At 43.0% G+C, this 27,404-nt stretch overlaps 1 protein-coding gene and 1 long non-coding RNA gene across 6 annotated transcripts in view; one reads left to right on the forward strand and one right to left on the reverse strand.

Moving 5' to 3' along the window:
- CDK19 (cyclin dependent kinase 19) overlaps positions 1 to 27,404 on the reverse strand; it is a 1,761,913-nt gene that overhangs the window by 1,516,039 nt on the left and 218,470 nt on the right. The gene's annotated exons all lie outside the window — the stretch shown is intronic.
- LOC146821193 (uncharacterized) overlaps positions 1 to 27,404 on the forward strand; it is a 61,472-nt gene that overhangs the window by 18,903 nt on the left and 15,165 nt on the right. For both annotated transcript variants that reach the window (XR_014963127.1, XR_014963128.1), the window contains exon 2: positions 3,557 to 3,771. This is a non-coding gene — a long non-coding RNA (uncharacterized LOC146821193). The remainder of the gene's footprint in view (positions 1 to 3,556; positions 3,772 to 27,404) is intronic.

Here is a 27,404-nt window from a genome sequence, read left to right on the forward strand (position 1 = left end):
TTGTTCGCTCCCTCACCTCTCCACCTCTTTTCAACTGTTCCTACTCTCTTCCTCCCACTGCCTTACACCTTTCTTTCCACCTTTCTCGACCTGTAGCTCTTTATTCCTCATCTATCATTACCTCTGTTGTCTTCTCCCTCTGCGCCCCTTCTGTTTAAACTCACCTCTCTACCTCCATCTTTGTATATCTCTCTACTTCTCCTCTCTATACCTCTCTCTACACGAGACAACTCTCTACACCATTACCCTTTTCTACCCCTGTATCAACCCACTTCCCTTTTTATACTTCACTTATGTCTCTTTCCACACCTCCATTTTACCCTTCACCTGTTTCTCTCTACTTTTCCCTCTGCCTCATTGCCTTGTCATTTTATACCTCTTCACATTTTAGCCCTTTTACTACCACATCGTTCTCTCTACCTTGCATCTCTATATACTCCTCTCTTTGTATGCCTTTCTCTAACTCACCTAGCTTTCTACCTTAGATCTCTACCTCGCTTCTCTTTTTCTCTTAACATTTCCTTTCCCTATCTCTAACTTTCTCTACTTTCATCCACATTTTTAACTCTCTCCCTACTTCTGTTTCTCGATCTACTTCTTTGTATATTTCTTTCTGGCTATCTATCTTTTTCTCTTTATCCTATGCCCCTCTTACATCTCTATCTCTACATGCATTTTCCCTTTACTTCACCTCTCTCTCTATATACTGCGCTGTACTGCCCTGTCTTCTTTTCTTCCACTCACCAATTTATTTTAAGGGAGCTTACTGTGTACCTAGAGAAGGGTACACATGGAAAGAGAAGAGGGAAGTCAAGACACGGGAAGAAAATTAAAGGTAAAACTGTTAATTTCACCAGGTTGATGGTAAAGAATCTTCAGAACAGTGATTTGAATTTCAATGTTGAAGTAAGAACCTCAATCATGAAGTGGGATTTAGGGAATTAAGTCTACAATTTCAAGTGCTATTGTCATGTGTCTTATTTGAACATTATGCTGTAGTCCACTGAACATCCGTCTTAATTGTATCTTTGCTGCAATTAGTGGAACAGGCGGGTTAGGCACTGAATTCCACGAAAAATGTTGTTGCAAGATAAAAATAGAAAAGAAGTTGTTTTATCAATGTTTGTTCGAGCTTTTTGTTGACACTGTTTTGCTTGTGGACACCAGGGAGGTTATGCTTTATCTGTTTATTGCACACCTCCTGCAATATTGTCCAAACTTGCTTTATAAATAGTATAATAGCTGACACCATGTTGCTTTTATGGTAGCCATAGTGCACACCAATGTTTAATACAGCTGCTCAGGCTGCCTCGCCTACAACGTCAGCCTCATTGTCATGTTTGGCATTCTCAGCAAGGATTTTGAGTTTCTGGTTCAGCATCTAGAAGTTACTGTTCTTTTTTTATTTTTTTTTATTTTTTTTATTTATAGAGCAGAGCAAGAGGTAGATAAAAAGAAACATTGCAGAGTACAATTAGCGTTCATTTCATAGATAATATGGCTTTAAAAGTGTAAAAAGTACAAGGAGAGAGAAACACAAATAAAAAGTGCAATATGCCTAGTGTATATCAGCAAGAGTAAATAAACGCAAAAAACCACTAAAGTGCGAGTGCTAAGCATGAGTAATAACAGTAGTATTCCGATACAAAATCTTCGTTTAACAACTAACAGTCAATATAGAAGCATACATTTGAAAATTTCACCGCTTCAGTGGTATAAAATCTATAAAGTGCTGAGTACGTTCCCGAAGGAAACCAATCGAGATAATAAATCACTTCAAATTGAAAGTGCAATATGCCAAGTGCAAATAGCGAAACATACAGTACTCTAATCAGTACCAATCAATATAATAAATCACTTCAAATTGAAAGTGCAATATGCCAAGTGCAAATAGCGAAACATACAGTACTCTAAACCATTAAAGTGCAGGTGCAAGACATAGCTGATTACAAAAATATTGTAATCAAAATAATTCAACATCATAATAACCACAATAGAAAGCGGATTTCAAGCGATTCACCACTTCCAATGTTTCAAATGCTGTTGCCAAACAAAGTGCCAGTGCATTCTTAACGGGCAAAAAAAAAAAAAAAGGGGAAATTCACTTCCAACAGGGGGATCGGCAATGGAGAAGACCACTAAATATATCACTTACAGAATTGCATTTTACTATTAAGTCTTCTCTAATTTTTCAAAAAACTTCCAATTTCGCTCATATTGTTTTACAGCTCCAACCCTCCTGGCATAGGCCTCCTCGAATTTTTTAACCCTTTTCATTTTATTAATCCATTTCAAATGGGAGGGGGCTTCATTAGATCTCCAATTTTGCAAAATTAAAGAACGAGCTACCGCGCTGGCAATAATAATAAAAACTCTTTCTGGGTTAGACAATTGTGAGTCTCCCTTGCAGTAACCGAATAATACAGTCTCAGCTGTAATCGAAATGGTGTTTCCGATTGCACGCTCGATGTCCAAGAAGATAGCTTCCCAAAAAGACCTCAGACCGGGACATACAAAAAAGGTATGGTGCCATCCGCCTTCCCCAGGTTTGGCGCATCGAAAACACCTATCTTCTACATCGGGAAACCTTTTACTCAAAGTAGAGGGTGTCAAATAGGCCAGCCACCTTGAGAGAAAGGCCATCCTCTTGTAATTGGCAGCACGGAGTGCTCTGCCACCGGAGTGGCAGATCCACTCCCATTCCCTCTCGGATATACTGCAGTCAGTCTCCCGGAATATTTTTTCCTGATGTTTCTGGATTATAGGAGGATGCATTTTTTTATGAATCAGCTTGTACCAGTTGCCTATCCCTCGAAGTTTAGCTCCATAGAGGGCAGTTGACAGCTGGTTGGGAGATTCAATTATACCTCCATAGCTTCTCAGCCAGGAGACTAACCGCAGATATTCAAAATAAGCCGGTTTCCGACAAGCCCCTAGCCTGGCCAGTATTTCCTGCCAGGAAATCGGTCTATTCTGTATTATGAAATGTCTCAATTGGGTTAAACCGGAATTCTCCCATACAATAATATGACCAGCTTGTAACTGGAGGCCGAGGCCGGCACATTCTTTTAATTTGAGGTATTGAAAACCCATCAGATTCATGTACCTAAAAATTACCTGTAGTCTAAAAAGGAGGTCCTTTAAGGTAGAAGTTACTGTTCTTGTATCTTTTTCTCAAGGTCTTTTGCATCTTTCACGTGAGAAAAACTATGAATCTGCGGTACTATCTAAGTTTTGGTTTCTGTCAAGTGAATTTTCTTGTAAAGTTTTAGTGGAAAATGTCTGAAAGAAGCATGTATAAAGTGGGGAGGCGAGCACAATGAGGGGAAAACTTTGACACGTTGCATAGCGACATCGCATTCTGCTTGCTTTGCTCAATAAATGTGTTCAGACACAGTAGGCTCAAGAGCTATTGTTTTCTCTGACACTCATTTGCTGATACATTAACATTCAATTCAATATTCTTTGGCATTAAGGGTCCTAGAATTAGCTTAAAAGAAAAAACCTACTTACCTTTGGTGATGATCTTTCTGGTGGATGTTTTATCTCCCTGCAGATTCTTCACCTTCTGAATAGGTCCTCCCACTTCTGAATATCCCTGCCGCGAGACTGGATCCGGTAACTTTTTCACTAGCTATTTGCCACACCAATCGAGGATGACATCACTGGAGCAATAAAGAGCCCTCCACAGTTTCCTGATGTCAGTTTTCCATTTATTTTTTTCCACTCCAGCAAGAAAAAGAGGATGAGAATGACATCGATTCTGATAAGGTGCAGTGCAATTAACTAACTTGGAATCTTATTGATGATGTGTATAAATATATGATCATCCTTCCAAACAGAGAAGATGTAGGATTGGTGAAGAATCTGCAGGTAGATGTAGTATCCTCCAGACAGACTTACCGAAGTAAGTAACCATTTTTTCTGATGGATACTTCTACCTGCAGATTACTCACCTTCTGAAAAGGTCCCTCAAGCAGTACCTCATAAGGTGGAGGGCCTTGACGGATAATCGGACAAGGACATCTTTTTTAATGTAACACATTCTTATACGTATATCTGAACAATTCAAAGGAAAGAACTTCCATTCTTGTAAACCATGAGCAACATAAGCAGAGCAGCCCTGCAGACCCCAACCCGAAGATCATTGGCTTTGCACAGACCCAAAGAGCTCCACTTCCCCATAGAAATATTTCACAATATAAAGATAGGATATCCTTATTCAATGTTTAGGTTCTTATACTCTCGAATCTTGGTACCCAACAGCCTATTTGCAGACCCCACAGGGTCTATATGAATCCCCCGGTATTGACACTATTTGGCCCACATTTTATAGTATTTCTGTGGCCATCCTTTGTAGGCATTGATCTTTTTTTCATACTCATACATTGGTGGAGGCCCCTTTCCCATTCCTCTATCAGAAGGGGGTGGTCGCTCTACAGCCATATTCTTGCAATGTCTCTTTTGCCCACCATTAGATCCAGCCTCAACAGAGTCAATTTGTATCTACTATTATCCAGATCGGTATTGATGTGTAGGATGAGCAACTTGGACTCCTCTGGTGTTTCCCATCCCAGTATTGAGCACAGCGTAGAATGGACCTTGTCCCATTACTCACCCAATACCATGTATCCCCATAGGGTGCGTACTTGGGTACACTCTTGAAAGTGCAAAGGAGACATGGTGCTGAGGCTAATAAGTCTATATTCCATAGCTTATAATCTGTCAAACAGGCCCTGTGTAGGATGTTCTGCTCCATCAGCCGAAGCCTGGCCACAATGGCCAATTCCTTTGGGGAATACCTGAGCCTCCGCCAATTCCTGTGTGAGAGAGTGGAGCTTGATCTCGCTATTATCCCTGTATTAGCACACTGAGGGTGTCAGGTGTGTTAAATACCAAGGACCTATAAACTGAGTCCATGACTTCCCTGGCAGCAACTTCGCCTCTGCTGCCATCCTATGTACCTAAAGTGTGCCTTTCCAGATTTCGATTCATTTTGTTCCCAGCCCCAGTTTTAACTTTACAGCAAATGAGCAAGATGACACCTGCATACCAGACACCAGGTTTCCCACCATTGCGGCTATCAAATCTCCCTCTGGTCTCTGTTTTGGTCTGACCACCAACAGAGAAGCTATGATGTGCATTCAGCTATCCATTTTATTTGATATGATGTCAACTACTGCCGCAGTTCTGGTCTATAATTCTGTGACAGCCTGCACTGTTGAAACAGAGTTCGCCCACTTGCCTTGAGCCCTTTCGATGAGTCTGTACTCTTGCACTGTCCTGACAGTAAGTTGTAACTCTGGTTGTTACAAGGCTTTCTTAATTGATCTCATGATGCATAGTAACTCATTAGCCCTTCAATCATCACTGCTCCACTGGACTGAAGTAGTGTTTTAACACCAAGCTATGAGTTATCAACTGCACTCATAACTACTTGTTAGAACTGACACCCTTAAGTGGTAGTTCCCCAACATTTTTGCATTCACCCGCCCTGTTTTGCTGAATTTGTTTTTGCTGGCTTTAGGACTCTGTACATTTTACCAGTGCTAAAAAGCATCTGTGCTCACTCCCTTAAACATGGTACTATTTGGCCTACACCTAACAGGCACATGTGATTTACTTTTAAGTCTCTAGCAAATGGTATTACATGTACCCATGGCCTGTAAATTAAATGCTTTACTAGCATAGTAGCTTTTTAAAACCTGTTTTAAGCCTTCCATTGCAGCCTGTAGTGTTGTTTTAAACTCCCATTTCGACCTAGCAAAATAAACCTTTGCCAGGCCTAAACATTCCTGTTTAATACATAGAAGTCACCCCTAATGTAGGACCTGAAGGCTCACAGGGCAAGGTGTATTGTATTTAAAAAGTAGGAAATGTAGGTTTTAGATGCCCTGGTGTGAAAGTCCTAAAGTCGTTTTTCACTATTTCAAGGCCTTTCTCTCCTATATGATAAAACTGGGTTACCTTATTACAAATAATATGTAATATCTTAAGCTTAAGAGCAGATAGGAAAAATATGTCTACACTCAAATGAATTGCAAATGAAAATCCTCATAAACAATAAAGTCAGATTTTAAGTCACAATTCTGAAAATGCCTATTTTAGAAAGTTATAGCAGGAAAGGGTTTGGCCCTAATCGGCAGGACAGGGCCTTAATATTAGACTAGAAGAAGAATTTGCTCTAGCCGTCATATCCATGTGCTGATAAAGCAATTGACCAGACTTGAGCCCATAAACTTAATTGATATGGACGTTATGCATTTATTTGCAAAGTCAACATTTTTTTTAAACACATTTGATCCAATTTATAACATAAGTCAGACAAGCATGGATATGCATCAATTAGTGCACATTGAAATAAACCATAAAACAAAAAGTGAAAGAGCACTAAAATCAACTTTGTACCAAAACCATAGTAACAAACAAACAATTAGTGAATATGATACAACACCAGTCACAGTTCATAGAACAAAAGCAGCAAGTGGACAATCTTTTTGCATTGAATTTGTCTTCCGACTATTCAGTGCTGCTATACACGGGGAAAGAAAACATTGTGCCTAGTAGTTAGGAATTTGTACAACATATCTACTAGAGCAGACTTAATTCCATTAAATAGGTCCCTGCGCTGTAAAGTGCAGACGCGTTTCGATTCCCAGTATTTTTTTATGGGACTCTCTTCAGGGTGTGGACTGGTTTTTGAACGACAGAGATATGTTTTCTGTGCAGGCTCGGGGGGCCAGAAGATAGATTGTCCTGGCGCCAACCCTGTTCCTCTTATATGTAAACGATTTGGTAGAACACCTCTAAAACTGTGCACACGACTCGCCAAAATTAGGGGGCAACCACATCTGTGCCTTAACCTTTGCGGTCGATACCATCTTGTTGTCCCAGACACCCAACAGCCTGCAGAACCTACTCCATAGTCTTAATAGCTACTGCAAAGGAAAAGGAATGGATAAGGCCTCATAGAAGCTTTATGAGTAAAATATATTGGAATGGCACTGAATTGGAATGGGTATCAAATTTCGCATATCTAGGGGTTACCGTAGACTTTCTTGGTCTACCCGGACGGAGAAGTCAAAAGCCACATTAATGCAAAACTCTATCTCTAACGTCAAAATAATGGCGGCAACATCCACAAAGGCCATTACACCGGCACTGGAAGTGTACAAAGCAAGAGCGCAATCTGCAGCGTAGTATTGAGCAGAGATCTGGGGCAGTGCCAACCTCAAGCCCCTAGGCACTAGGGAGAACAAAATATTGAGAATGTTTGCCGCCCTTCCCCAACATACTCCCTTGATCCCTCTGACATACGATTTGGATATAAAACGCCGGAGCCTCTTGCAGTTTGGAGAACTCTCACGTTTTGGATCAGAACCTGGACTACTCCGGAGCTAATTGTGTACAGAGAGTCAATAGCTGAATTACAGGCACTTGACACTCATCTCACGTTTCCTTGGCTAAAACGTATTCGAGGGTGGCTCACTGACTTAAGACTGAGCAGGTACTGGTCGAACCCGGGTCGTTGACCCGTGAATCCAAAAGCGAGATCAAGACTATATACTGGGATTTTATTAGAGATAGGGAGATCATGAGTGGCATACAAGGTAGGCTCACTGACCAATTCCTCCAGCATAAAATGTCCCCTAGTTTTGAGCCCTTCCGCGATGAGATAGAACCGCAACAGGCAAAGAGTTTATATCTGAAATTCAGATATGGAATATTACAATGAAACACCTTCGTTGCTAAATGGTCCTCTACCCCGTCTGAGGAGAGGGAGGATATTGTATTTTATGCCAGATGGGAGTTGCAGAAGATATCCCACATGTCTTGTTCTTCTACCCAGCATATAATAGTCCCAGAAGCAAGTGGATAAAACCATTAGGTGGGTGTCTTAGTGTTAGGAGAATGGAGGATATGATGAGAATTCTAAGAACAGACAACTCCCGCCGAATAGTATTTGGAGTAAGCCGCTTCTTATTGGCCACATACTTTATTAGGAAAAAGAGAGGGCAAAGATTATAGATCTGTATAGGGGCTGTGACTGAGAAAACTTATTTCAAGCAAGGGTATAGGTTTAGGTCAGAGAAGTAGCGCTCAGACGTGAACTCAAACAATCACATTAGACCCAAAACCACTAGTAAAATCTATCTAAGTAAAGTATTGTGCTGTGAGGTTTTAAAGGCGATGTTGTAACTAATGCAGAATCACAAAGGAAGCATGGGGAAATTCCTTGATTAAGAAATGATAGGTACAAAAGCGAAACTGCTTCGTCTGTGTAAATATTGAATCATTTTTAAAATAATAGGAGTTTTTTAAAGCCTTACGGTTTTAACAGTAGTTGATGATTTTAAGATTTGATAAACTTAGTTGAACATATATCTTATCGATTTCTGGTATGAATAGTTCATTTTATTGTGGAAGACTATAATAATTGCGATTTTGCACATCTGATTATACATGCACCTCTTAAGGAACGGCCATCGATCGAGAACAAGTGGTGTATCCTGTTGCCCTATTAGCCCTAATCACGTTTCTTTAAGAAAAACAATTAGCCAGGGAAGTAACTGGACTGTTAAAACTAACCTTTAGAATCCCCTGTAATTAATGACAAGACATATAGATGAAATGAAATGACCAATAGATGAGCGCATTTTTATGAATTGTAAATATGTATAATGTATTTTAATGTGTTTTGAACTTTAATGGTCTTGTAGGTCGAAATAAAGTATATTGAATTGACTACAACTCTCAAAATGCACTGGACAACCTTACGGGCATTTTGCAGGGGACTAGTGCCACTAGTCCAGGGGAGACTGAGGGTGTTTCAGCCTTCCACAAGGGTCCCTCTCTTTGGGAGTGTTGAGTTTAAGCCAAGGACGAGTCTTGTTAACTCAGTTCCAAGTCTGTTGCCTCAGGGACAAAGCATCTCTCTTTTGCTTTCTGCTGTGGATAAAGTCCTGCTATCAGCTACACAGGTCTCTCCTTGGTCCTTCTTTGAATTAAGTTGTTCAGATCTGAGGTTCTGGTGTCAAGGGGGTCCTTTAAATTCTCGACTTAGGGGAGTTAGGAGTGTGGGAGCTAGTAACCAATGGGCAGCCAGTCCCTGCAGCTAATCTGCCCCTGAGGTGACAACATACACTGGTGTAGGTCACGTTTTCTACTCTCAACCCACGATTCCTGCCCTCCTAAAGATGGCAGGGTTCGATTTTAGGTGTACAGACCTGGCTGTCCACCCTAGAGGTGTGGCCAGGCTTCCTGGGGGAGTACATCTCCTGAATAGCGAATTTCCCATCTTGTCCAGGTGCAAGCAACCTGGGGCAACGGGAGGCCTGTGTCCTTCTCAGGGGGACAGCCCAGATTCATATATAGGAACATATAGGCTTGCATTTATATGTACACACCTCCAATGTAATGCACCCTGCTTTCTGGGCTGAAGAGGCCTTCCTTAGGGGTGTCTAATATATTTTAAAGACAGTACATTAACTGTGCCACACATGGTGAGGAAACAGTCGAGGTCCAGCAGTTTGCACTGCTCCTGCAGTCTGCAATGGCAGGCCTGCTGTCATTAGTTTGCGTGGGTCACACAGGGTGGCACAAAACCATGATGTAGCCCCAGGGACCCCTTTACCACCTATGCCCTGGGTACCCTTGGTACCATATACTAGGGACTTATAAGGGGGTAAAGTCTTTGCCAATTTGGGATTACCAAATCGACATGACAGTTTTGGGGATAGAGCACTGGCACTGTAGCCTGGTTAGCAGGCTTCACAGCACTGTCAGAGTCGAAAACCAGCATCTAATAGTCCAAATGGGGCAAAAAAGTGGTGGGGGACATCTGCAAAAATCCCTGTTTTCTTACAGTCACATATGCAAAGCTATATTTTAGGTAATAAGAATTAGCAGATAAAATATATAGTTGATATGCAAACGTGGAGTAGGAGTCTACATTCCTTCACACATTCATCCTTCCGATGCTGTCTATTTCTGGTTTGTAAGAAACAGATTTAACATTAGCAGCCACAAACTTGCTAAATTAGTTGTACTGAATGTCTAACTGCCAATGGTGTTTAACCTGCAGATAGGACATTGCATGATTTAAATATTTAAACCAGGGGTTACAAGGACCAAAATCAAAGGTCGTTTCACAGCGTTCTCGTAATTCATGCTAGATCAGCAACTTCAGTATATCCTCAGTGGCTGCTTTAAACATAAAGCAAGTTTTAACAAAGTTTACTAGAGCACTGTTCTTGACTTTTCAGTCCACATTAAAAACAATCTAACCCTTGGCAGTAGAGCTGTATAGACCAAACAGCCGTGTTTAAGTGCAGCATTGCACTATAGCAGCTGGACTAGACAAGGCCTAGGCTAAGGCACCAGATCGCGATTTAAGATGGGCATTAGCTTAGCATATATCACATAAAACGTGCTCCACTGAGGGAACAAAAAGGGGTCTTAACAGGGCCAAATAAGTCATATTTAGGTCAGGTGCCTTTGGCCTTAATAAGGTTAAGTGAGACAGATGTCATGTTCTTTCGTTAAGTAGGACGCGTAGGTATTATTTATATGCAGTGGCCTTTCCTAATGCCTTACCATTCAAATTCCAGTTGCTGGCAGTTAAGATCTTACTACTGAAGATCATGAATTTCGTCTTATCTGTATTGAGGGTTAGTTTTCTGACTGCACAATCCTAATTCTACCCAGAAGGACAGAGTCGTCTGCATATTGTAGCATATGGCAAGGCCTGCTACCAAATTTAGGTGGAAATACATTGGCCTTAGAGAGTTACTCATTTAAACATAAACATGCAAGCACACACCACTGCTGTAGGTCTCTGAACCTTTTTTCAGTGGAGAGTTTGGAGGATCTAAGCTTTATCTTTACCCAGTAGGGCGCTACAATTGCTCATATGAAAGGGCAGAGGAATACCCCAGTTGGCTAATGATATCAGAGCAGATCTCGGCCCACACTCTTAAATGCAGTTTTAAAGTCAATAAATATCAAGTACTGGAGAGAGCCCTTTGCCTGTGGTATGGGGTATCAGCACTGATAGGGTGATCTGATCATCTTTATTCCACACTCCTAATGAAACCCTGTTTCATAGAAAGAGATTAGGTTGTTTTGAACGGCCAATGTTTAAACTCACGTACATTACTCAAGTGCGTTAAAAACATCCTTTGGTTTTTCACAAGATGACGCAACAGCAGAGAAAACACCCTTTCTTCATAGAACAAGCCCACCTTGGCCAGAAACAATGCATGTTTCCTTGCTTTAGTGAACCGGTGCAGGTAGTCTAGCAGCGCAAGCTTTCCCTCATCACAGGACAGGTACAAATTGGGAAGCAACAGCATAAGTTTTACTTCCTCACAGAACAGAGACAGCATGGAATAGGCAGATCAAGCTTCCCTCTCACAGAAGGCAGTAGGTAAATCTTGCATTCCAGGGGCGGTTTCCACATTGGGGTATGGGGGTGTTGATCCGCCACCCGTTTCCCTCCACAGTTGCATTGCCAATCTAAAGCAACAAATTGCCACAGACTATTTATTTACAACGGCCACGGCATGTTTCTCCGGTCTGTCTGTCCGTGTCTGGGTAGGGCAGGGAATGGCCAATCCTTCTGATTGGCAGTCAGCAGCTAAAGTCTGATGCACATGTCAGGTTGGACAGGTCTGTTACTCTGGCCAACCTGTTAAGAAGGTAGACGCTACACTTCTTATGAGTAATATTCTTTATTGCATCCACCAAGGGGTAAAGCAGCCTCCACTGAGTCTGCCCACAATCCAACTGACCAGTGGTTGCCAAGCATAACACAGAGTTCTACATGATGCCCCCCAGACTCCATACAGTTAAAGAAGAGCGGTAGATTAAAGTACATCTTACCCCCTAACAATGAAATATAACAATTGTGAAAGGGAACAAACAATAAAGAGCAGAAACCACTCACAGTTAAGAGAAACAAAAGGCAATTCCAATAGCCATAAAGAAACAGAAAGCTAAATCTAACCTAAGGGAATGGGATATAGGTAAAAAGAACAATAGGAAATATTAAATTACAGCATTGCAAAAAATTATCAGGGGACAACAGAACCAGAACTCTACTCCACCTTGTAATCATTTAGATAAACTGGTGGCCTCCTGGGTCTGAAAGTGCTATGTGACCCACCTGGGTCATCCCACGCAACACCCTCACCACTAACTTCAGATCCATGACTCACATCATGTGCCTGGATGTCTTTCTCGTACATCATGCCCTGTTTGTCCTTCAAATTGCATTTGGACAACCTTGATATGCTCCACACACCTCCTCCCCCCCAAAACAACCACATGTTTCCTTAGTTCAATGATTCTCTTCGGACCAATGAACTTTGTCTCACCTTTGGGAGACTAAACAGGTTTCTTTACATACACCATCTCACCAACCTCCCATCTACTATGCTTAGCACCATACTTCTTGTCATAATGCACCTTATATTTTTCTTGATAATCCCTAATCTTGCGTGAACACAGGTTCACCCAGCAAGTACCACCACTCAACCAGACAGGGTTCAATTTTGAACCAGAAATTCTCGCTTTGAGCCTCTGGAAAATAGAAATTCATATTAGACTCTTAAGTGTGTTCTGTGTACCCATAACCTTTCACGCAGGGTCCTCTTCAACTGCATCCTGCATTCCACAGCAGTTTGCACACATCCTTTCCATAAACTCAATCTATCTTTGAACACTTCATGGAACTGTTACACAATGTCAGTGTCCTCACTTCTATGTGCTACTAGTATGGCTTGCTGTGGTGAATTTGGGTTAAGTGTGATGCCAAGGTCTCTTTGATGGCGCCAACCCAATAGATTAGCAACCGGTTTCGCCACGTACACTTTGCAAATAGTTTATCTGCCTTTGAATTTAATGGTTAACACAGTGTAACCCAAAAAGTCAATTTTCTGACCCCATAGCCTATGGGGTTTATGTCAGGTTGATTTAACACAATAGCTTCTAACCCTAAAACTCTTTCCTAATTCTTATTGCCAATTAGAGTAAAATGTGATCTAGACTCTGCTAAGACCACTCACATTTGCCACCAATGGTGACATCACATTACGGCATTGTCATAGTATCATTATCCACAAGCTCAGCACTTAGTCACACAAATACAAAGAGATACATGCAAAATCGCACGTTGATGCAATTCTGGGTCACATGCAATGCTGTACACTTTCTGATTTTAGCACACTCAAGCATAGTGTCCCTTTTCCCCACATATCCTGCAGGTGCCATTCCTAGCATAACAGTGCGGATTACTCGATGAGTGGTTGGGACTACCACACCTAAACTCAGTGTATTTGGTTCCCCCTTGGTTAGGCTTCTGTCAATCCACTTTAGTTTATACTTTTTGCACAGCACAAACATATTAGTCTCACAATATTCCCGCTCATAATCAACAGCCTCTGCAACACTGGGAGCTGTCACATTAGGGGTGAGGTGTGCATCTCCCTAACCCAACAAGAGGTATATTACATGCTTTATACAGTGTCAGTTTCTTCTTTGAGCGAAGGATTTTTGGCTGATAACTTCTCCTGCACTTTGGAATTGTTTATGCACTGTACACGTTGGTCACAAATGAGGGAGTCAGTAAGATCACCAAAGTCAAAAGTTTGAGCCAAGGTCTTCAATGCCCCTACATAATTACCAACTCTTTCTCCCTTGGCTTACACCCTCATTAAAAATTTGGGACACTGCACAACTACATTCATGCGCGGTCCAAAGTGTGTTTGAAACACAAGCAGAGACATCTCATAAAGGTTCCCAGGTTCACCATTACCCACAGCTATGTGATCCAAACTCTCGTAAATATTGCGACCCTCAACACCCAGGTTGTGAAGAACAACTCCTTGTCTCCTAGCCGGGGAGAACTTTTCCTCTCCTATAGCTACACGATACGAATCGAACAAGTGTTTCCATTTTTTTCCAGGGCAACAATGGTTCGCCCCTCTCCGACAGAAACTGCATAGGTTGACTCATGCTGGCCGCCATCCCGGCAACTGAAGTTAAATTAATAAACTAACACCACAAGTTTAAATAATGAGTCAACACAATAAGCCAACACAACTAACTAAAATATTTGTAAGGTAATCAATGGCTTCAGTCCAAATATTATAAATGGCTGTTGGCTACGTTACACTGAACTGATGTTTTTCTTCAGTGGGGAAGGAAAATATCTTCCGATTTCTTTTTCCGTCTTTTTTTATATGTATGTGCACCTTACCCCCAAAAACGCCTCAGTACAGAAGGAGCAATTGTGAGATATAGCATTCAAGACAGGAAATATGGGTGAGGCACAATACAGCAGTATTAGAAAATGTCTCTGCCATTCTATCAATGTTCTTTTCCTCCTTGCCCTCTCCACTCGATAGAGTTGAAAGCGCACTGATTACAGTCCGAATTACTTAGTGGTCGAAGTGGGCGTGCCCCTACTTTTTAAATTTATTACAGTCCATTCCCCTACTTCTTATTATTAAAAAAGCATCCCAGGACTGCAGGAATGGTCCATATTAAAATGATAGCTTGATCATTTAGCCAAGTCCCCTGTGTGGTGCACATTGAGGAAGGCCTCTGCAGTGCCCACGACCTCCTCCCCCTTCCCGTCTGTATCTGGGTACTGGGGCCTGAAAAACAACACTGAAAGGGCAGTCAGTGGGAAAACTGCTACCTCTGATGGCTCTGGTGCTGCAGTGATTTACAGCTCATTTACGGCTGACGCTGCCTGGCTGCCCCCACTGTGACCAATACAATGGTCCCATCAGGAAGGTTTGGTGGCCCCACCCTTGACCTCATGTGCCCTTTATTTTCGGGTTCACCCAGACTGACGGACACCTCCTGAAAAAGAAGAAAAGGGATTCAGTGAGGAATCCCTGGCTGGCTGCAAATCTGCTCTCCAACCAGCCAGAACTGGAAAATGGGAGGAAGGCGGCTGCTGTAGAAGAGGCCCTCAGCTGACCCAGCCCCACCAGCCTCTCCTGGAAAGTGTTCTGCGTGCCTGCCCAGAGGTCCCCAGCCCCTCCTCACAGCTCTGCTTTTTTGTCCGCACTGGGGTCTGAAAGAGGAGCCCAGACTGCCTCTGAACTCCACGCTCGCTCATAAATAAACATCAAGTAAGTTGGGAAAATTAAAGAATACCTTGGTGCATTTTTTTACAAACGTTTAATGTCTTAATCAGCTGTTTTTCTTATTTTATTTAATGTGTCTTATGTTATTTTATTTAATATGTACGGCTGCTCTGTCTGTGTTCTGGGATGTGGTCTTTTATAAAAATACTGTTGACCTTTTTAATAAAATAATATTGCATATAAGCAGCACAAGTTATGTGACCCCCCAGCACCAGAGCCCCTTTCGGACCCCATCCAGGGTCAGGCTGCAAAAACAAATAGGCCCTGGCACCAAGGTCAGACTGGCCATACCAGGCATGGGACAAGAGACTGGAGGGGATGGGAGGCTGGTTTTGTAACTGGGGAACGGTTTGGCAGCAGTGCTGCAAAATCGGCCCCCAGTAACAAAATAAGCATTTGCAATGCAATAGGTCTAGCGTTTGCAAAATTTTAAGCTATTGGCATTGTAAATGACAATGGCAATGCCTTTTATTTCTCTGTTTTTAAAACCAACACATAGATAAAAGGTTTGTCATTTACAATGCCAGTAGCTCAGAGTCTCGCATATGCGAGACCTATTGCATTGCAAATGCTTGTTTAAAGCCCTCCGAAGAATGTGTGTAGACCACAAACATACTAGGATACCAAAACAGATACTGAAAATGAACATATAAATGTACTCCTTTTAAAAAGCATTTAAAATTTTCATTTCTTTCATGTTTACACAAGATCACACAGTACTTTCTTTAATACATCACAGAGATACCACCTCAAGGTGGGAATACTGAAACAAAACTCTGTTGCAAGAATGTAGCAGCCAGGCTGCTTGGCGCTTCAATCTCAAAGATGTTATCTTGGTTATCTTGTGCAATAAAGAATTCTGAAGTCGATAAAGTTAATGGACCCTAAGCACTGTAAACTGCCCCAGAACACCATATGTGAAAGTGACGCCAAGACTCAAATGGTTGTTTTGTACTTTGAAATCACTGCGGTCTGTGAAAAAAAAAAAAATCTTATTGAACTGAATTTGTACAAAGCTGTTCTAATGTGCTCCAAGTTAAATATAAAGTCGTACTTGCACAGCTACACACAATTTCTCAAAAAGGGTGTAAGTCATTGAAGTTTACAGCAGTATACACTCCTTAATAAGAGTTGATTTTTAAGTTCATAAACAAAAAAACAAACGACCTTGAAACCATTTAATGCCCACGTGTCTTTGTTACAAAGAAATATGCCCTTAAATAAAGTAACTGGTGACCGTGTAACGTGCTTCAAATCCCTCTGATTGGGTGTCTGCCGCTGTAAGTAGGTCAGGTCATAGCCATGTGTAAACAGGGTGCAAACTCTTTAATACAAGCATTTGGAATGCAATAGGTCTCGCATTTACGTGAGACCTATTGCATTACAAATGGGAGGCATCACGGACAACGGAGGGGGGGGCATCACGGACAACGGAAGGGGGTTGGGGGGAGTGAAAGGCAAGGACAACGGGAGGGGGGTCGCGGGGGAGGCGTGAAAGGCATGGACAACAGGAAGGAGGGCGGGGGAGTGAAAGGCACAGACAATGGGAGGGAGGGCGGGGGAGTGAAAGGCATGGACAACGCGCACGGACAACGGCAGGGAGGGCGGGAGGAGTAAGAGGCATGGACAATGCACAGACAACGGGAGGGAGGGAGGAGTGAAAGGCACAGACAACGGGTGGTGGGGGGAGTGAAAAGCACGGACAACGGGAGGGAGGGCGGGGCAGGGGAAAGAATGCAACAAAGCACGTCCTGCATGCAGTAGGAGAGCCTCATTAACGAAAATAGTGCTCACAGTCTAAAATAATACCTACCATGTAACACTCAAAGTAAAGGGGCCAGTCGCCATGGGAGGTGACAAATGGAGAGGAGGCGGTACTAAGGAGGGACTAACAAGCCTATTGACGAATCTGAAGCCAGCATTTAGGACAAACAATGACACAAGTCAATGGCAAATATGGGCGGATAGTGGGCGGAGCTTCTTCTCCGTACTCCGGAGCTTCTACTCTGTACTCCTCTACAATAAGCCTCGCAGAGCAGCACATGCGCGCTGGCTCCTAGGCTCGACCTAACCAGCAGAAATGTGCAGCAAAATGACTATCTCTTAAAAACACATAACTCACTGTAGAGTTCCTTGTAAACCTAGTAGTTATTCCTCAACTATAAAAGTGTTAAGGTTGGTATTTCTGATTGTTTATCTTCCTGCTGGAGATAGATTGGAGATTTGTTTGTTGGCAGTTTTGACTCATCTAATGTAACGCACAGGGGTAATATGCCTGCTGCAAAGAAGGTGCGCCAGACAGATGGCAGAAATGTATTTAATGTTCCAAAGTTCTAATTAAATAAAATAATGGGAAAGCTGGATCTGTAGTTTGTGGCTGTCATTAATTTATTGATGATTAAACCCATATTTTATAGGGACCTCTAAAAAATAGTTAGTTTCTGTGAAATAAACAAAACATTTAGAAACGTCATATTATTTAATGCATAAAGATAAATTAACCATTGTTGATACTTCTCAGTTTTTGCTTAAAAAATGTCAAGCGCCAACCAGAATCGGCATCAATAGCTAAACTGCAGGTTAGTTAGGTCAACGGTTGGCCCCCTTGTATATGAGAGAAGACTGGTAGAAATTGGGATAGTATTATGGATTCTCTGCCATAAACATTTTTGCATAGTAAAGCATAGGCAGGAAATGTACAGGAAGGTCAAAAAGGCAAGTGGTCCTGTGAGGGCCGTTAGGAATAACATTAATGTGCTTACCTCAGAGGTCTACCCAGAGGCCTTCTTTTGGAGATAAGTTGTGCCGGAAGCTTTGTACCAAACTGCTCATGTGTATCATTCATGCAGGAACCCAATTCAAAGGATTTTCAGAAAGAATCTGAGTCTTACACTAACAGTGATCCGTGACGTTTATATCAAATAAGCATACATATCTACAATAGTGCATTGAAAAAGGCTTTACAGTAGCTGGGCCGGACTGGCCGTAACGGGCATCAGGTGTGTCCGAAAGGGTAGGGGGTCAGTTTAGTTAGTGGGGGGCGGTTTTGTAGCAGTGCAGGAGTTTTAAAAACACTGCAAAGTTCCTTGTTTATTCAGCAGGTTCCAGGCAACAATAAAAGTGCCAAGATAACTCTGGTGATCAGTGTTTCCAGAAGAGAGAGATGGGAGAGAATTTTGTCTAATGGCTGTTTGGACGCATCTAAGGTAGTGCAGAGGGTTAATACGCCTGATGCAGAGAACGTGTACCATGCATATCAAAGAACAATAATTTATGTGCATAGCTCAGTGGGTATCTGCTTTTTGTTCACTCCTGAATGAAAATATAATTTTTCCGTCCACTGTCAAGATCTCTCTCAAGTTTTTTGTGAGTAGAAGAGTTAGCCAAGCCGGAGAGTTCAAAAGGTATCCTTTGCAGGACACTAGAATACATAATGCCTATGTTTGAGCAGCTAGCTGGCTGACATGAATGTGGAGGGGTCCTGGTGGGTTTCTGTGAGTCAGATCAGATTCTCCTGATGAGTCCCTTTCTATTCTGAGCTTTGCTTAACCCCTTCCTTGCTGTCCAGGAATTGAACAAAGGCACACATGTGTACAGGAGGAGCCTTGTATTCAAGTCCTCAACGTTTGAGACAAAAAATACTCATTGATTTCTGAACATTGAGTGTAAAAGGGTTAAGGTAACATGTCGTTCCTGCTTATATTTCCCATGCTTCACATAATCCTGCATTCCCTATGAGTGTTTGCTTTTTCCGGGATGTTATTTTTTTCACGCAGTGCATCATTTGAATTGAGTCACATCCAGGTGTTTATAATGGGGCAGAATTGGGTTGTAGCTGAAGACAGTGGAAGTTTCTCTCAGTGGGGCAGAAGGGTGTTTGGGGGGGATAGGAAGAGGCACTACGGCAAGTGCTACCGAATGTGGAACTGGGGAACCTGGTTTAACCTTCATGACTAGTCCACTAGAGCACTCTCCTGAGGGAGCACTTTCTCCTACTAGACCTTAGACGGCCCAGCTAGACCTTAGAAGCCCTGGTATATTAGCACCTTGAAGGCCTGTCCACCACAATCCATACTGAAGTTCACCTCTGGTCTTGCAGGGAGGCCTAAAAAGCAGCACACCCTTGAGCAGCAGTGACTTTGTCACTGAGGTCACAGGACCCTTGAGGCCAGTCCGCCTCACTCATTGGTGCCTCCATTGACTTTGTTATAGCAGTACTAATGCAAACTCACCAGGGATTGGCAATGCAGGATTTGCATGTACACCAGACTAAGGGGCATGTTTACGAGGGCCTTGCGCAATGCACCATGCAACGTGGTACATGCACAACGCAAAGCTCCAAGTCATATTTTAAAAGCCACTTAAAGCCACTTTGCATGTGTTGAATATCTTCATAAATATGGAGTAGTACAATGCAGCGCAAACTGCTGCGCTGCCTTACTGTGCGCAAAGGAGGTGTTGCGGTGGGTGTTGCGTGGGAGACTGGTTATGTAACTGGGGACCGGTTTTGCAGCAATGCTGCAAATTCTGGCCACAGTAACAAAACCAGCAGTACTGTGCAGCATAATGACTCACTCTTAAACACATAAATCACTGCAGAGTTCCTTGTAAACCCAGTAGTTTTCCTGCAACAATAAAAGTCCCCACGCAACTCACATGGTTTCGGACGTATTCACAGATATACAAGGACTTCTAAGATTGGGATTGCATCAAAATCTTGCACCTCCTGAGGGGAGGCATAATGAGCAGAATGTGTTTTCCTCTTTCTATGTGTGCTGCTGCATAGAAAGAGGAAAGAGCCTCTTAGGATAGTTTTTGTACAGGAAGGTGCCCCTTCCTACACAAAACAATCCTGCATGCAATGGAGGCACCCTTGCACCATGGGGCAAGTGTGCCTGCGTTGGCGCTAGGCTGCCAAAACGGCATCAGCACAGGGAGAAGGAAAGTAATGCACCATATTGGATGAATACGGTGTAGTGAAGGATGATCATTGAATCCAGGTAGTTGATAAAGTATATTTATTTTAAGTAGATGGTACAGGAAAAGAGTACATTCATTAAGTAAAAGTAAAGGAAATAAAAACCCCACCAGGAGCAGGATGGTACCAGCTCAGCCCTAACTCTCAACTGAAATCCTAGAGCTCTGCAGCATTCTATTACATCATCATGATGTCAACATTCTACAGGGCTAGGCAGGAGACTATGGGGAAGGAAGTGTGAAGTGCAGTCACTACATACGGTGCATTCCTGCCCTTTCCCTGTGATGCAGGGCAGCGCAGCAAAGTTATTTACGGCGCTGCCCAACGCCACCATCCCCATAAATATGCACCTAAGTTTGCAAAATTCACAGCCTCTGCCTCATGCACAAGCACTTTTAGAATGTGCTGCCTGCTTTGAGGCCACTGCAATTATGCAGCAATGGAAGACAAAATGATGTTGCAGTGTTGACTAAATCATGCAGCAAAAAAGGCAGCAGCGTAATGTTGGATATTTTCTGATACTTTATTATTTTGATATTTTTACACATACTAACAGTCTCTGCACAGCATTCACCCCATTAATAGCAGTTTAACAAACAAGAGAAGCACTGAGAAAGTGACCAGTCAATCTTTGTAAAGGGCCCTCCACTTCACAGCAACACAAGTCACATTGTTTTGATCCATTTGAGCTACAAATTTCTTTTAGTTAAAACCATTAGATTATGCAGCAGATGGTGCATTATGTGGCAAACAAGGGAGAGCTATAATTATGAGGAAAACATTTGCAAACTAGGATATTTTGCCATTCATGTTGGTATTTCTAGACGCCTACAGTGCTCGTGGAGAGACAAAGGATGAAGGTGTCTAATAGTGATTGCGGAGGATAGTAGTCTGAAGGGGAGAAAATAACTGATTGAGATAATCCAAGGACCACTACCTATTTCTGACTCTACCAATGTTTGAGTCTCATAATTTCAGAATTGATGCTTTTGCAATTCTCATTGCTAACTAACTTGAGTAGTAATTACACAAACTACTAATACAATAGTTGTATCTCATTCATCTGATACTGCTAAAAGCATCTGCAAAACCACAGGTCTGGGTTGTTTGAGAGTGCTATGTCTAGATACAATACCAGGAAACTAAGAGGCATCTAATGCTGGCTTCATGACATGTTGCGTGAAGCATGTAAAAAACTTAAGAATACAATTTTGTATTGACCGAGGGGCACAGAATGATGTAATCAACAGTGCTCCGCAACAGGTGGGGCCTCCGGTCATAGAAACTAAAGCCAAATTTTATGTTCAGAAATGATTAGAAAAAGGAAGGAGAAGTGCTGATGAAAGAAACTACATGGCTTGGACACAAATGGCTTATGATTCCACTTATATGCGTATTTGGGACATTCTGTGATTGAAAATGTATTTTAATGTCAATAACTCATATTAAACCTCAAATAAACGTGTATCTATTGGTTGCATTAAACCCCTTGTGTGCGACGTCACGGTGGGCGTGTGCGGAGGACGGCTGGGGGCCGTCCGAACTCCGCCCACTCAATAACACGCCCGCACAGCGTGAAAATTCACGCAGTGTGGAAGGGGTTAATAACTTTATAAGCTGTAACTGGTCAGTGAAATGCCAAACATACTAAAAATTAGGATGTGTTGCTCTTTCTAGCCACACCTCTGACTCTGCCCACTGAACCAATCCTCAGATTATTCCTGCCCCCAGATGCTCCGCCCACAGTTCCCCTACTTTTTTTTCCTCACTTCGACCACTGGAATTACTGCGTATGCACTGCGCATTCACTAAAGTCTTCCTCAGCGAGCCATGATACAGGGATGTGCGCATTATTTTCCTACTGTAATGTAGGACGCCGTGCATGCGATTCCTGCATGCACCTGGGCACAATTGACGTGAATACCAGCTTATTCACCACACGGAGCTGAGCAATGGCAAATTCCACATCGATGCCGCACGAAGGCCACCGTTCACGCACACTCCTGCACCAGCCACAAAGTGAATTTTAGAAATCACTGCATACAGGCTTGCAACACCAAAAGTAACGCGGGTAAGGGCCCGAAATATATAAAATTTCACCGTTTTGTCCAAAACGCACCAAAATCAACTGCTTGCCGAAATAATTCACTGCAACAGTCCTGTCACTTTTAAAAGTAGAGAGTGAATACAATTTCACTTCCATCGCCAATCCAATGGAAAGTCTGTAAAGATAAATTCTCAAAGATGCACGCAGTGTAGATTGATGGATGCACACTGTAACTCGTCGCCAGGGTTAAGGAGGTAGACACTACACTTCTTACAAGTAATATTCTGTATTGCATCCACCAAGCGGTAATACAACCTCCACCAAGTCAGCCACAATCCAACTGATCAGTGGTTGCCAAGCATGACAGACAGTTATACATGATGCTCCCAAGACTCCATACAGTTAAAGATGCAGTGGTAGATTACAATACAACCAGACATGCATACTTTAGGCTTCTGAGCTGTGTTGCTCAAGAGCAAGGGGGTAATGGAGTACAGCTGCCCCAGTCTCCTGTCTCCTTTGGAGCTCAGGGTTTGCCTGCTCACAACAATTCTTGCTTTGCTCTCATTCATTTTACTAGAAAAAACAGCATGAGAGCAAGACACGGATTGGTTTTTGAAGCAGTGATGCGACAATGACAAAGTGCTGCTCGGGAGGAAGTGCGGGATTACTGAAGAGTGCAGTGTAGGAGGCTGGCTTAGTATATGTTGCTCATTTATGTAAGCGTAGCACCCTGCACTAATCCAGACAAACCATATGGTGATTTTAGTGATCTTAGTCAACCTTAGAAAGCTCTCTAAGTGGTAGCTGTGGAGAGCAACCTTCAGGCTTAGTCCAGAAGGCGTGTACAGCAGCTTGTTTAACCAGATCGTAATCTTATTGGTATAGATTAAGTGAAAAAGAACCACACAGTGTATAAAAATATGTATTTATTATAAGACACTCGCTAACACATATAAATATCTCCTACCCGGAGTTATACGCAATGCACAGAAAACAGGTTAAATAGCTCGAATACACAGTGGTCGCCGGGGGGGGGGGACCAAACCATATACTAAAATAGTATGGTGCGAACCACGACTCAAGTCAAGACTGTTCCCAGAGGACATAGAAATGCCGGGACCCAAGGAACCACTCGAGGTAAGTAACTAGGAACCCCACGGATGCCGTGTGCAGTGTGTGAACACGACCACGTGCTCAATTCAAGTCAATGGGTAAGTCGCGGTAGCAATTTTAAAGAAGACGTACGCTTCCCAGTGGACCCTGAAGAAACCCCGTGGAAGACAGAAGGTGAGAGCCACCTCACCCGTGGATACCCTAGGAACCAAGATACCTACACCAGGGAAGCCGGGTGCATTGGTGTGAAGTGGCGTCGGAAACCGCTGTCGAACTCAATGGAGAACTTCAGGAAGATGCCGCTAGCAAAGAAGAGGAAAGTGTCCGGTGGAACCGAAAGGTGGATTCAAGATGAGAAGTACCTGCAAGCAGAGGGGACAGAGTCTATGCCACTCGGGATTGACTAGGGGGCACGGTAGTCGAATGCCCACCGATGTCGGGTGTTGCAGGAGAGTTGAAGGTGACCTTGGAGCTGCAGCTGTGTGGACTGGGCGATGCTGTGAAAGACCAGGAGCCGTTCACTAGCTGTCACCATGTGGGAATGTCGAGAGTTATGGGGTCGGTGTCCATCAGAAGCACCAACAATCCTTGGCAACCGCAAACAAAGTGGAAAGCGGAAAAGGTGCTGTGTCGGGACCAGCAAGGTCCAAGTGACTTGCCACAAGCAGATTCAGAGCAGGCCCGAGCAACCAGGGGGAGCTCGCTGGAATCGAAGAAGACCCTCAAGAAGACCCACAGGCCAGAGGCACTGAGTCATGGGAGGACCACGAGCAGCTCACCAAAGATGCAGGCCCACAGTGCAAGAGATGCAGTGAAGACGAAGATCTTGGTCACTGGAGATGCTTGAGGTGTAGGCTACTTGGAACCCAAAGATCTCTGAGGAAGAGAGCCAACAAGCCTTTGCAACGGCAAGTCGATGCGGTGCACAGGGGTTCAGTTACTGCAGCTCCGACGAGGGATACTGGCCTTAAACTCAGTGAGAGGACAGTGCAGTCCTCGAGTGAAGTGAAGAACCACTACCTGTGTCGCTCTGCGAAGCAGGAGGCTTTACAGTGTGTTTACTGTTTATAGTGCCTGGAAGGGACATCCATATACAGAGGCCACAGGCACTCAACTACGGCGAGCAGATGGCACATACCACACGCTTCAACGGCATGCAGACCTGCAGCAGGACTGAAGCAAGTACCCTGCATTAACATGCATGCCTCTAATTGCTCCTGTTGCAGATTATGCAATGCTATCCGGCTCTAATCTATCCTTTTAAGGAAGGATTTGAGGTATTTACAGATGTGTGTTGCAAATAGTGAAAGGCTTTTTTGCTGGTTGCCATAGTCCTTGTGTCTTACATAGCGTGTTACAGCAAGTCACTTCGATTTCATTGCTTTAAGCAGCGTTGACGTTCTATGCCCAACATGCTCTGCTGGCGAAGAGAAGTCTGACGTGTGCTCCCTGATCGAAGGGTGTGTTTTTAAGTGCGACTTTTCAAGGCTACAGTTCACTATCATTGCTGAATGCGGAACATGTATAAGAGACATAAAATTGCTGCACAATTCACATGATAAAAGATTTGCTGTTAAAAAAACAAAATATGGATGAGCTGTGCAAGCTTATGAGCGTCCTGACCGAACAAGTCGCATAAACCGGTTTGTCAAAGACTTAGCATAGCTGAAAAACAATTAGTGTCAATATGTAGGTGGTAATGACAACAAGAAGGCAAGGTAGATTTGCATTCCTTACTGCTGGGGAGTGTGTAATAACATTTTTATTTGACATGGAAAACTTTGTGTTGATCGTATTAGTCTGTCTCTGTATAAATCCCCACCTAAGGATTTTCCACTGTGGGACATATGAATTCAGTGGCAGCTTGTTGGGTGCACCTCTGCTTGTGTGTTAAGTCTTATTGTCGGTTTGCATCTGAAGTTATTTTGTGTGCTATGAGCAGGACCACAAATTGTGTCATTCTGCAGCGTGTGCTGCATTTTTTATGGCAGTGGCGTTTTTTTTATTCTTCTGTCCAATTCATCCACCCATCCACCCCTTCTATCCTGCATCCGTCTGTTTGCCCCACAACCTCACCCATAAACCATACATCCATTCATTTAAACATCAGCACGTTTGCCCATTAATCCATCCATCCTCCTCAAACATATTCATCCACTCACCCACACACCCATCCATCCATCCCCATCACCAGTTATCCATCCATACATACCTGCATACATCCATTCCCCAATCCAGCCATCTACAACAGGCAAATAACACTGATAGATTTCTGAACAATGAATGTATAAAATGTTAAGGTATTCCATGGCAGTGATTTAGTTCCTGTTTATATTTCATATGTTTTACTTAATCTTGCATTCCTTAAGAGTGCTCACTATTTCCAGAAAATTGTATTTCTGTATTTGTTTGTGTAGCATATTTCTCTTGTACAGTGCATACTTTGAATTGAGTCACCTTTAGGCATTTTTAACGGGCCTCCATTGCGAGCTCTAGAGCAAAGGCTTAAGGCAGAGCAAATTTCTCAAAGTGCCTGTCAGTGGGTCAAAAAGGTGTTCAGAATACTTGGTCATACAATACTTGGCCCCTCGGCTGAACAAACAGAGCAATGGTCACGTATTCCAGTTGCAATTGTGATTCTGTGCAACTGTCCGTGAAGGAGGTACACTTTTGCCAAAATATTGAGAGGCAAATGTAAATTAAAATACAGTGCTTACAGGTGAGTCGGTGCCTTGTGTGTTTAGGGGCTGTAAAGTGAAGTTCTCTGGTTATACTGAATAAGCCATTATCGTATGAAATCTCTTTATTGATTTCATAACTACACGTTCAAAATTGCTTTATTAACCTTCTTGCTGCTTTGTCAAATTTTCTTGAAAATACACCATTTGCCACTTTTTTTCAATAATTATCCAGACAGAGAATCCCCAAATCCCCCTTATGGCGGTCGGGCTTGCTTGCTAAGCTCGCTACAGGGCACTCATCCCACACTTTTACGCCTTACCATTTCCAAATGTTACCAGCCGCCACTGTTACAGTCCATGCAGAACAGATCCAGCAAGGCAAATTAGTACAAGCTTTTATCGCTCACAGACCATGTAAAGTTAAGACAAGAGTTACATGTAGGTTACAGACAGAACTCTGGAGTGGGTGTTTAAGCCACTGAGAGGAATGTAAAGGCAGAAGAGTGATTGAATATATGAGTTCTGACACCATTCTCAGTTAGGTGATATTCTAAATCAGCGTCCTGCTAGTCCTCCTGCTGTTACTTGGAGTCCAGCGGTTCATGTTGATTCTTCATGGTGTTCCATGTATTGAGAAGTAGCCATTACCTAGTAGGTCATTTCTTTGAAGCATCCTCACCACAGTGTAAGTACAGTGGTGTAACAAAACTTGAGGGGGCTCCACTGCAGAGTACATGAAGGTGGCCCAAGGGCCCAGTCAGGAGTTCTCAGCTCAGGGGCCCATAGTCTATGCACAGTTTCAGAGAGTGCACTCTGGAGCTCGGGGCCCACCCGCACCGCAGGGACTAATGTTATGCCACGGTGTAAGTAACTATGCTCTAGTCAGGCACAAAGGTGCCAACCTCTTGAAAATGATTTTGAATGCACGCGCAATAGGCTCTGCACTATCCCAGCCTCGGATACGCACTGTTCAAAATGTGGGGGACCGCCTGTGGTAAATGTTATGTCAGGATTTGATCAAAAGCAATGGTTACTCAATTTGGAATGTCCCCGCTCTAGATTCCTACTTAAGAGCCTCACAAAACCTGCCCAGACATGACTAATGACCTAAGACTGTCTAAAAAACCAAGTCTTCTGCTTTTTTCGGAAGGTTTCATTCTAAGGCCTAAAGGGAGTAGATTCTAGAGCGGGCAGCCAAAAAACTAAAGGAGCCACCTCCCAAACGAACCCTGTTTATTTTAGGAGTCACCGTTCGAGCAGTCACTGAGTATCTGAGGCATCTGCTGGGGTGATAAAATTTGACTAGAGGAAAAAGGTAGTGAGGACCTTTCTGGTTTAGAACTCTTTGGTAGAAACAGAGTGATCTAAAAGAGACTCTGTCCTTGATGGGGAGTCAATGAAGCTTTGGTAGAGCTGTACCA

The sequence above is a fragment of the Triturus cristatus genome, chromosome 6 (genome assembly GCF_964204655.1).
Source record: "Triturus cristatus chromosome 6, aTriCri1.1, whole genome shotgun sequence".
Classification (NCBI taxonomy): Eukaryota; Metazoa; Chordata; class Amphibia; order Caudata; family Salamandridae; genus Triturus; species Triturus cristatus.